Here is a 12,349-nt window from a genome sequence, read left to right as displayed (position 1 = left end):
CTCACAACAAATATAATGAGAGTTGACGTACATGAATTGAAAGCACTGTATTGCGGAAACAGTGCTAAAGTTTGTTCCACCAATTGCGTTGTGGATAAGCATATTATTTGTTACCTCCGTTTTTTCCCGACCACCGCCCCAGCACGGATAACTCCACCTCACGCAAATCTCAGTCTCGTCTTTGTTTGGGCACGCGAAGTCAGCTGTCTTCAGCCTTTTAACTGCCCTCGCTTAATGATAATTTTTTTTGCTTAATACAGAGACCTACTCCCCACCACAATGCGGGGATTTAGAAGGAACCTCTCTAATCAAGACGCAGCGCTCCAGCTTAAGCACCAAATTAAAGACGACCTTACTAGATTAAGCAGAGCCATTTTTGGTCTTCATTTAAAGAAGGCCTTTGACAACGTGTCGCACACAACAATATTCAACAGATTGAGAGAACTGAACTCAGGAGAAAGAACATACAACTATGTTAGAGACTTCCTAACCGGCAGAAAATCAAAAATAAAAAAAAGGAGATTTGGAATAGGAAGAAATAAATATAGGTAGCCCAGATGCGCAGTCTCTTCAATCTAGCACTAATCGGATTGACAACCAAAGCAAACGAAATAGAAGGCCTAAATCACACCTTATATGCCGATGACATCGCCATATGGGAGAATAGTGGCAGTGATGGGCAAATAGAACAAACACTTCAGAAGGCGATAGAGACAGTAGTACGATACTTAGAAGGGGCTGCGGTGGCCTGCTCTGCAGAAAAGTCGGAATTATTGCCATACAGGCCCACACGAAGAGGACGCAAACTGAATAATAGCAAAGAAAGAAATGAGCCAGAAGAAGCAGAAATAAAACTAATAACTGCGGATGGAACACGCATACCTAGAGTGGATAAAACGAGAATACTAGGACTAATATTAGAGGCCAAAGGCAAGAACAGGGGAAAAAAATCAGGAAATAGAGGGAACGGTTTCTCAAGTAATAAGAGTAATCAAAAGGATAACTAAAGAACACAACGGAACGAGAGAAAAAGACACAATCCTCAGCAGAATAGTATACGTGGCACCATACCTCAGATGGTGTGTAGCTGAAAAGAACAAACTAGAATGACTAATACAAGCAGGCATTAGGACTACCAATAAGCACTAGTATAGAAAGACTACTAACACCTGGACTACACAACACATTGGGTGTAGCTCATAGAAGCTCAGCGCATATCACATGTGAAAGACTCTCTAAGACAAAGACAGGAATGAGTATATTAGAAACATTGGGTAACAACTACCACACACAACACGCAGAAAAGAATGAAATGACAAGAGAGATGAGAATCAAGATAATGGTTCCCCCCCCCCCCCCCCCCCCCCTGCCAAAGAACATGCATCTCACACAACGTGAAGGACAAAGACAAAGCAGAGGCAAGATAAAGGAATGGGCAAGATAAAGCAGCAGTTTTTGTAGACGCAGCTAGACTCAAACGCAGGAAATGATTCGCTGTAGTCTTAGTAAATCACAAAAAAGAATGTGTAACAAGCGTCACAATAACGACAGAATATACAGAAGCAGCCGAAGAATCAGCGATAGCACTAACGATATCACGAACTGAAGCATACATAATAATCAGTGACTCACAGGCAGCAATTTGCAACTATGCAAAAAATGCGGAATCTCCCCAGAGGTGCTACACATATTATTGAAAGGAGTAAAAAACAAAACAAAAAAGAAAAAGACAAACACGTTCAATTACTATGGACACCTGCCCATACTCAGAGGTCACCGGGTGGCGGCGGAAAAAACGAGGCGGCACACAACGCGACTCGAGGGCTAACCGACCGAGTTGCGTAAAGCATTGGTGCCGCCAACTCGGGGGGCCGCCAAAGAATCTGAGAACGGAGATCGGGAGTGGGGAGACACATGGACCAAATACAAATATTTAACAACACATTATAAAATGCAGAGGTGTATTTATCCGCCACCTCATCAAAAACTAAAGAAATCGCAGTCTGTCGAGTGGCGGCAGTTACAAACGACGACATACAGTAATCCAGTAATGTGGAGTATACTATATCCAGATATATACAAGACAATCTAATGTAAGAAAGAGACTGAAAATGACGGTTGTTAGAAGAAAGCAGACTGCAGTAGCAAACGCAACTCTGTGCTCATTTCCTCTTGCGCCTGCCGAGAAAATCGCGCCCTCGAAGAGCCAAGCATACAAGCGGGACGGTCATCTCCCCCTTCGAGCATCAACGAAACCATTGCCATAACAGCAGGCTGAATTTGTTTATTTTTCTGTTCGCAGAAGCATGGCCTACCAAGGATCAGGTGAAAAAACTGGCGCTCATGAAGAGATTCCCGTTCACCTGGGGGTATACCAGCTGACAGCCGTGGTTCAGGCGCATATAGGAAGATGGCACGCAATGGCGGCGACGTAACGGTACAATCCATAGCCGCTAAACTAGTTTCTGACGCGTAGTAAGGAGGAAGAACACCGGGGGTTAGGCGCCCGTATCAGAGACAGCGCATGCGCTCTTCATACTCGAGTGTCGTGCAAGAGCTCTGGCTTGCCAACGCGTCAGGAAGGAGCAACCTTGGCTGTCGCATGCCTCAGAATGGCGCGTATAGGTCCGGCGCTCCTCTCTCGGGAAAATCTCGTCCGAGGGAGAGGGAACTCGGAGCGCACAGGGAACCGCGTGTGGTTACATCGGATTGAGCGATGCGATGGTCCGTTGTAGCTGCGTAGTTTCATCAAGAGCTCGTTTGCCTGTTTTTGTTGCCGTACCCTCCTTTCCCGCTCGTACAGAGCTTCTGAAGAGATGCGTCCGCCGTGATTATTGGCTATGCCGGCGTCTGGTCTTTGTTTTTTTTATACTACTTTCTTTCCTTCGACGACGTCACTCTCTTGTCGGGATAATTTTCAGGTATAAAAGCAGCGAGCATCCGTCGGCTGGTCGCAAGACTCTCTGGTCTCTGTGATCACCACCTCAGCGACGCAACCACCTTATACAAGCACCGCCATGAACGCAGTTGTGAGTATTAGTCCGAGACCGGAACAAAGGCTGGACTTGGTCCCTGTCCACGATTCCCCTTATACCGCTTGGTTTAACGAAGTGAACTGGGGAAATTAGACGCTAACCGCATGTGTACCGATGGCTCCTTGCAAATGCTTATTTAGACGGTATGTAACAGGTCTATTAGCTTTTTCTTTCTTCATAAAATTCACAGATATTAGGAGCCGAGCTGCAGGCTTACTGTTACGTAATTTTGGTAGATAATGCATGTCGGCTCTACAGAAAATATTGTGTGGAGAAGGAGAGAAAAGTTTATTTGCGGAAAAGCAGACGGGTTAGCCTGAGCTAAACATTCTCGAGAAAAGTGTGTGAAAGCGGATGGACCAAATATATACTAAACGAAGTAGGCTCTTTAGGACAGATGTTCGTTACACGATGCATGTGTTTTCTATATACAAAAGGAAGGATATATTGAATGGCAGGGTACTCGATTGGAGGTATTTAGGCAGGCGTGCGAATGAGTGAGTGAGTGAGTGAGTGGACTTTATTCAGTCCACAATAGACGCGAGTAAACTCGACGTCACCTGGCGCGCGAGTAAATTACTTTTAACAATGTACACCCCCCAGCGGACCGCAGCGGCTGGATTCCTTACGGCATTGCTTATGAATCCTTCTTCTACGGAATTGTTGTGAATTATCGAAGTAAGAGGAACCGGAAACATAACATTATTTTTGATACAAAACAATCTATGAGGACGTTACGTGTTTTTAATTTTTTGTTGAAATGATTACTCTTACGGCCCCTTAAGAAACGGAGAAAAGGGCGGGCACTAGCACTAGCACAAAATTGTTAAGAACACTTTTAGTACAACTGGTGTCCTAGTTGCACTAATCCATGTGCGGGGTCTAAAGTTAACTTGTTGGCTTCTCTCTTTTACTTAATTACGCTGACAGGATTCATTATTCATTGCGAAGTATTGAAGTAAGGCAAAGAAATGCATTTACCTTTCAAGAGGCAGTGTCTGTGGACGCACTTGAATTGCTTGAATCCTCTTTATTGAATTAATGTCGTTTGGGTGGTTATCCGGTTTGTACAGCATACTAGAACAACCTTATCCTTTATTCAAGGGCATTATGGTCGTTACGGATCACACAACCTTTTGGGCGTCTGTGCTCACCACCCAAAGCAATTTCAGTATTTCTTCCCGTTTGGACTCTTGGTGTCATTTATTCCAGCCCTAGGCAAGACGGCAAATACCTGTCATTCTTTCATTCTATTTATGTTCACTGGCGTATCTAACGACGAGTAACAAGCAAACACATGAAGCATATAGTGGTAGGCTTCGCGAACTTGGTTACGTGTAGTCATCTCTGAAAACTCTACCGCAGCTCTTCACTGTCCTCCTCGTCGGTTTGGTCTCTGCCGCCTCCGCTGGAATCATCGGTGGCTACGGCGCAGAACTCGGCGGCGCCGACGGAATTGCCGATGGCGCTGCCTACTGGGTCGCTAATAGCCCTGGCGCAGGATCCGGCTCTGGCTCCGGCTCTGGCTCCGGCTCCGGCTCTGGCTCCGGCTCTGGGTCTGGCTCCGGTTCCGGCTCTGGCTCCGGCTCCGGCTCTGGCTCCGGCTCTGGGTCTGGCTCGGGCTCAGGCTCTGGCCGTGGCTAGGGCTCTGTCCCCGGGTCGTGCTCCTGCTCTGGCTCCGCCGCTGGCTACGGCTCTGCCGGCGCTGGTCTAGTCGTCACTCACATCATGTGGATACGTCCAAATATGGGACTATCATAAAGAAAGCTGCTTTCATGAGAACTCGCGTTTACTTGGTTGTGAGCGTTGTTAATAAATAAAAAAAGAAGTTATTAATCATCACTACTTGTTTATATATTGGCGCAGTCCGCTGGTTACGGCAAGTTGGCATTGCTGGAAATCGCGAGTGTCCATGTTTAGTCAAGATGGAGAGTTTTGAGCATTCTTTGACAGGCTTAGCCCATTGTATCAAGGCACAGCGCGATGCTATAATTGCGCTTATTTAATGAGCATGATAAAAAATAGAATCGTAAGACGACGAACTATGAAAGTAATTATACGAAAAACAAACTTACTCTCAACAGAGTTTACTGAAAGGTGAGGACTGCTTACCTGTTAAGAACAAAAACACAAGACAAAGACCACCTGAGGAGTCACACGAAGAAATAAAGACAAGAGTGATCTCAACGCGGTCAGACAATTTATTCCAGCGCAGTCGATTTGCCTTTTAGCTTTGTCTCGCTTCACGTGTGCTGCGGTTCATCCCATTTTATGAAATCATATCAGAAACATTTATCCCGACTCCTATGGATAGGAGATTGTGTCAAGCTTTGTATTTTTTTGCTTGTCGCACGTGGTTCCAATCATATATATAGAAATATGTCTTACGCTTAACTTCCCTAATAAATAGCCTTATATTCTGTCAGAAGTGAAAGGACGGCACTTATAAAAGGCGGTGTTCCCGAATAAAATTGCAGTTGGCAGTTCGGCGCTTGTTCTGTTTGTGCTTTTCTCCCTGTCTTCGTCATTTCGTGTTGTCTAGCTTATAGTATCATCATCATCATCATCATCAGCCTATATTTATGTCCACTGCAGGACGAAGGCCTCTCCCTGCGATCTCCAATTACCCCTGTCTTGCTCTAGCTGATTCCAACTTGCGCCTACAAATTACGTAGCTTCACCACCTCACCTAGTTTTCTGCCGTCCTCGACTGCGGTTCCCTTCTCTTAGTACCCATTCTGTAACTCTAATGGTCCACCGATTATCCATCCTACGGATTACAGGGCCAACCCAGGTCCACTTTCTGTCTTAATGTCAATTAAAATATCGGCTATCCCTGTTTTCTCTCTCATCCACACCACTCTCTTCCTGTCTCTTAACGTTAGGCCTTACATTTCTCGTTCCATCGCTCTTGTGCGGTCCTTAACTTGTTCTCGAGCTTCTTTGTTAACCTCCAAGTGTCTGCCCCATATGTTAGCACCGGTAGAATGCAATGATTGTACACTTTTCTTTTCAACGACAGTGGTAAGCTTCCAGTCAGGATTTGGAAATGCCTTTCATATGCACAAGGTAAAAATACCTGGTAGCGAAGCTTCCATAGAAGCCCATATTTTCAAAACATGGCGGTTCATTGGCAGTTCATGGGGCTTAGCGCCATCTGTGTGAGGAGGGAACACTTCCGGCGGAAGAAAAACTCATTTGACGTCATATCCGTTAAAAACAGAAGTGATCTCATTTTGTTCTCAAAGGCGTGGTATTTGTTTTCGGAGGCCTGCCATTAGAGATGTGTATTCAAATGCCACGCCATTCGACTTGAGGGGCGTTTCAAGCTTTCAGCGCGGAAAGTGATGCAAGATATGTTGAGCCGTACGGGTGTCGAAATCGCATCGCTGCACGGAATATACTTTTTTTTGGAGGCCGACGAACGCTTTGGCCGTAAAGTACTTGTCCTTTCGTGGGACGCCAAGCCCGTCGGCCAGCGCCACGGAAACAACTAAAGTAAACAATCATCTGTCGGTCGCAACTCAGTATACTTTTGACTGAACAGGTTAAGAAACAATGAAACTAACCGTGTTACCAAATTCAGACAAACGTCGTCAAGCAAAGCAACGCAACATGTGAGGGGGGCGTATTGGAACAGGTGAACTTTACGAGCGCGGCTTTCTGCCCACTTAAGGAGCTGCATTGCATTGCAAGTGATAGCGGCTTCAACGCCCGCCGCTATCGATGGGCGCTCTTACGGTGGGCACTGAAAAAAGGTATTTATTGATAATGATCAACTAAAACCTACGTCATTTGCAGCGAAGCAAGCAGATATGTGGCCAACTTTTTTTGTTCCCTCGCCAGGCTATTGAACATGATCGCTGTCTTCTCCATATTAATCTTCAGCCCCACTCTTACACTTTCTCGGTTAAGGTCCTCAATGATTTGTTGTAATTCGTCCTCATTGTTGCTGAATAGGAGAATGTCATGGGCAAACCAAAGGTTGCTGAGATATTTGCCGTTGATCCTCACTCCTAAGCCTTCCCAGTCCATGAGCTTGAATGCTTCTTCTAAGCATGCGGTGAATAGTATTGGAGAGAGTGTGTTTCCTTGCCTGAACCCTTTCTTGATAGGTAACTTTCTACTTTTCTTGTGGAGAACCAATGTAGCTGTGGAATTTTTGTAGATATTTCTCAAGATATTCACGTATGCCTCTGGTACTCATTTACTCCGCAATGCCTCTGTGACTGCTGGTATCTCTACTGAATCCAATGCAGTTTCTTTCTTCTTTTTTCTGGTGTTTTACGTGCCAAAACCAGTTCTGATTATGAGGCACGCCGTAGTGGAGGGCTCCAGATCAATCTTGACCACCTGGGGCTCTTTAACGTGCACTACAACACAAACACACAAGGCGTTTTTGAATTTTCACCTGCATCGAAATGCGGCCGCCATGGCCGGGATTCAATCACGTGACCATCAAATGCTTCTTCATAAACTATGAAAGCCATATCGAGAGGTTTATTGTACTCCGTAGATTTCTCGGCTACCTGACTGATGACATGGATGTGGTCATTACTCAGCTTAAAGTATACGTCGCAAGAACTTGTCCAACAAGGGTACTGCCATGCAGACACACTGGCCACCTCATCAATATTCTGGGACATGCAGACAAGGTATCTTTGCGCCTCCATTCTGTTCGGGCGCTTCGACATGACATCCAATGCTGAATCTGGAGGCCATTTAGGTTCACAGTGATCTACCATGGGATGGTTGGTACAGGCTTATTGAGAAGAAACAGCGCTTTTGAATGGGACAGACCCGAGCGTTGACTAGAAACCATAATGTATGTTCGTAAAGTGAAATACTATTTACATGGTGTTATCAGCTAGTACACTAACGATTGCGAATTGATCGTGAATCGTAAACGTCTCATGCTCTCATGAGGACGGTATGTATCTTTTCACTACGTGAAGGACCATTACGGTTGCTAGTCAAGACTCGGGTCTGTCGTCTCCACTTACTCAGTTCAAATTCGATGTTTTTTTTTCGCATAAGGGAAGCTATTGATGCCCATCTCATAGACTTCGGGCTGGTGGTTACCAGCCGCGTAAGTCGTAGCATTTACCGGTGTTACAAGCCGCACAGTGGCACTGTTATTATTGTTTAATAAATTATGAGGCCGTGGGAAATGTAGACCCACGAATGGCTGGTTCTCAATCTTCCAAAATAATATGCAGAGACTAAGGAATGTAAGAAAAAAACAAGGAAATGGTGACGGAAAACAACATTCAACCCTTCCCCGACCGGGAAAACGGGGGTAAGCGAAGCTTGCCCTGGGTGCACCTAAACTAACCATGATGCGATGGCTACGACGGAGAGAACGACGTCACTGACGGTATGCCCGCAGACGCCGTTGTCGCTTGCTTTCGATGTCTCGAGTTTGCTCGGCGGCGTGGCTAGTAGCATTCGCCCTGAATTTCCGCTTGAGATTCTTCCAAATTATATTGCTTCCAAATTAAATCTGTCCGTCACGTAAGACAATGAATGGCTCATACCCCCTTAAGCAATGGCTCATACCCCCGTAAACGGTGCCTCCCCATTACGACGGCAGAAGTGAAACTCTGCGTTGGAAGGGTGAGTGGCAACGCGGCCAACTGTGGAAGCAGACGACGCCGACGAGCGCGGGAGCGTGTGCCGAGCACGAGCACGAGCACAAACCGAGGGGCTCCAACGAGCCAGCGGCGGAAGAAGACGACGACGCTCGGGCCAATGCGGATGATGATAATTTTCTGTACACAGGCGACGGACAGACGCTTTTTCGTTTCGCCTAGCCATATAAAGTTTCGCTTTAAAGCAGAAAGCATAAGTAGCGGATCAATAGAGCATCCCTTAACTCAGACACAGTCTGCTGCACTGTGTGCATATCTTGAACTGTCATTGAAAAGGCAAAAAAAAAGCAACAACGGGCTTGGTTGATGGTGGAGAGAGCACCACCTTCAGTGAAACGCATAAATTGTCTCACTAAACAGCCGATGAACAAATTTGAATGGCTGTTACCGCATTTGGGAGAAAAAGTGAAATTGTAACACTATAACGAGCAGAAATGTCATTTGAGACCTCGGATTTGTCACAGAAATCGCAGGCAATGTCTGAGTTTCCAACAGATTTGAAAACTTCAGTTGTTCAGAAATCCACAACTCAGCACGAAACATAGATATCGCATTTCGGGAAACTGCATCTGTTGGAACTTCTGTAGTGAGCGAAGCTTGATATATGATTGCAACTGGCATAATAGTGGCAGAATCCTTACCAAGATATGACAAAAGCCTACTCAGAAATAAGTGGTTGGTTTCAGAACAACGAAATTTAAACCGGATTAGCTCTCTACTCCTAGGACGTCTTAATACGTGCAGTATGAACAATTTTAATATCGCTTTTTATTCCCAAGTAACACAGATTTTGTAATCGTGATCGATGAGCTTTCTTAAATTTTGCAACCATCAACAAGTAATGGGGAAAAAAGATTCATGACCTAAAGAGAAGAAAAGGTACCGACCCAAAGCATCAGTTGGAAAATATGAGAAATGACGCTTAAGTAAAGCAGCTAATGAAATGCTGTGCAACTAAAGGCGATGCGTACATTTGTTGTCTTAATTTCATGCTAGCCAGTGTCTATAATCTTATGGAATGTGGATGTTTATCCAAGTTCGCAACTTTATTGTCATGCAATGTTTAATGTTCACGCACTGCATCGCTCACAGGCTAAGACGAAATACATACTAATACAAATGCAAAGCAGTTTACCTTTTTCTTTGAAATGCAACAAACCTAATGAAATTCGGCATGGTGGACGCCGGGTAAAAAGATTTCTCCGTTCCCATAGATTTCTAAAGGAACTCCGCCGGTTACGCTTTCTCTTAAAAGAGAGGCGTTAGCACGGCTATACTGTCGAGTGGTGTGGTATTGACTGACATATAGGAGAGCTATGTGCGCGAAACTTTTCCCGGCCATGACTCGACAAGTTACCGTGCGGCCACTACGTGCAACTTGTGCAAAACTTTCTAATTGTCATTTACCCTCGATTCGAGAATGTCATTACTCTGTAAAAGTATTTACCCTGTAAAGTGGCCCTAAATTGAATAATGGCATGACTTTGTAATTGCATTTACAGTGTAAGTTTACCCTCGTTCACGATTGGTATTGCCTTGTAAGCTTACCCTGTATCCGGAAACGCAATTGCCCTGTAATGACAGTTCGCCTAGCAAATTTATGCTGAATTCAAGAATCACATTGCCCTGGAGTTGTATTTACCTCGTAAATGCCTCTTGAAATTGAGAAGGCTATTGCTTTGGAATATCACTTAGCTTGCATACTTATTCGACAACTTCGAGAATGAGCGAGAGCTCTATGACAGCATATTTTCACGTTATAATGATGGTGAAGAACAGAGTAGCAAAACCTGCGAGTCGCGAAACCAACTCATTATTGGGCGAACTTGAGGCCAGAAAAGCAAGCGACGCTTAAAGCACAACGATAGCGGCAAGCACAGTCGGCGGTCGTCAAAATCTGATTCGAGGGTCAAGTGTGCCTGCCCATGATTCCAGCGTAATCACGGGACCTCGCGTGCCTTCCGGAATATGCAACACTATTCGCGTCGCGCATGCAACCTGCTTACTGAAGCATCTGAGGGGCTCATATCGCTTGTGGACATAGACAGGAACGAGACAACGGGACGAGCGGCTACATTGTAAATAACAGATAAAATCGGGGAGAATGATAGAGAATATTCTGATACATGCACGCCCGTCTAGCGCTGACCGATGACAATTAACATCTGTTATCTGGTGGACGTAATCGCCGGAAAGAGATAAACAAGGGCGCGTGTCAATATGTCTTGTTATTGTCTTATGGTGTTTTACGTATCGGAACAACCGACCGATTGTGATGCACGCCGTAGTGGGGGACTCTGGATTAATTTAGACCACCTGGGATACTATAACGTGCAAGGTAAATCTAAGTGCACGGGTGTTTTAGGCATTTCGCCCCCCATAGAAATTCGGCCCCCGTGGCCGCCGATTTGATCCCGCGACCTCGTACTTAGCAGCCCAACAGCATAACCACTAAGAAACCACGGTGGGTCGCGTGTCAATATGCCCCCTTAATTTACACTGTATTCGGAATGCTGCTATACTCTGTGATGATGATCACAATGCAAATTTAGCCGGAGATAAAGAACGATAGGGCATTGTAAAACTCGTCTTTTCTATATTTACCCCGAATTCGAGAATGACATTGCCCTGCAATAGCATTTACCCAGTATACTGAGCCTGTCTTAATCCTAGAGTATCACCATAGAAAGAAAGGATAAAGGCTCATTACAGTAGAGATATCATCGTGTGCCCCTACGCGAAAATTGTTTATCAAAACAAAGAGAAAAAAAAAAACTTGGAGAACGCTTAAGCTTCGCCCTTAAGATTGGAACGCGATAGCATTATTGGACGCCGTTGACGCCGACACCGACACTGTATTTTGTGCGACATGGGGCCGGATCAAAAAAATTCACAGCATATCCACGGGGTGAATGATGATGAGTGGGCGAAGCTCCGGAGGGAATCATCGGATCTCCCACTTAAGGGGACGCTAGCACAAACGCGTTAGAAACGTGCAGTACTCTCTAGTAAGGGGGAGCGGCCACAGCGTCTTACGCAGCCATTTACACATGCCGGAACGTGCACCGCGTTTGCCGACGCCATCACATGACTGCCGAGAGAGTATACCCCCCGTATTCATAAACGCTCCTCGACTTGAACTTGAATTGCCACCGCTTTGGGCAGCGCGTTCGAAACGCGTTGAAGGTAAGGCGGAGAGGCCACAGCGTCTTCCACCAGCTTCTTACACGGGCCGTAACGCGCTTGCACAAACGCGTTAGAAACGCGCTAGAAACGCGGCCTTTCGTTAATGTTGGGTATTTATTGCCATCGTGGTGCGTGTGTCCATGTCCGCTTCGTGGCGTAGTGGGCTAACGCCGCGCGCTCGGAAGCGAGGGGTCCCTGGTTCGATTCCGCGCTACGGACACAATTTCGGAATTTTTTTTCTCATTTTTCTCAGACTGGTTACACACTACTACTACGACGACGACGACGGGGACGAACGGGTGCCGCTATAAGGAGCTTCGCCCCTAAAAAACGCGAAAATATTTGAAGCGCAGGATCATGACCTTTACCAGTACGTTGATTGTGTTAGGAGACACTTACTGTGAATGAAGCACTGAAAGAGCGTGGCTTTTGTGTCATGACGTTGAAGAAATAGTTATAATGAAAGCTTGAAAATCC

This window comes from Dermacentor silvarum, chromosome 5 (genome assembly GCF_013339745.2).
Source record: "Dermacentor silvarum isolate Dsil-2018 chromosome 5, BIME_Dsil_1.4, whole genome shotgun sequence".
NCBI classification, from domain to species: Eukaryota; Metazoa; Arthropoda; class Arachnida; order Ixodida; family Ixodidae; genus Dermacentor; species Dermacentor silvarum.
Note: the sequence above shows the minus strand (reverse complement) of the source record.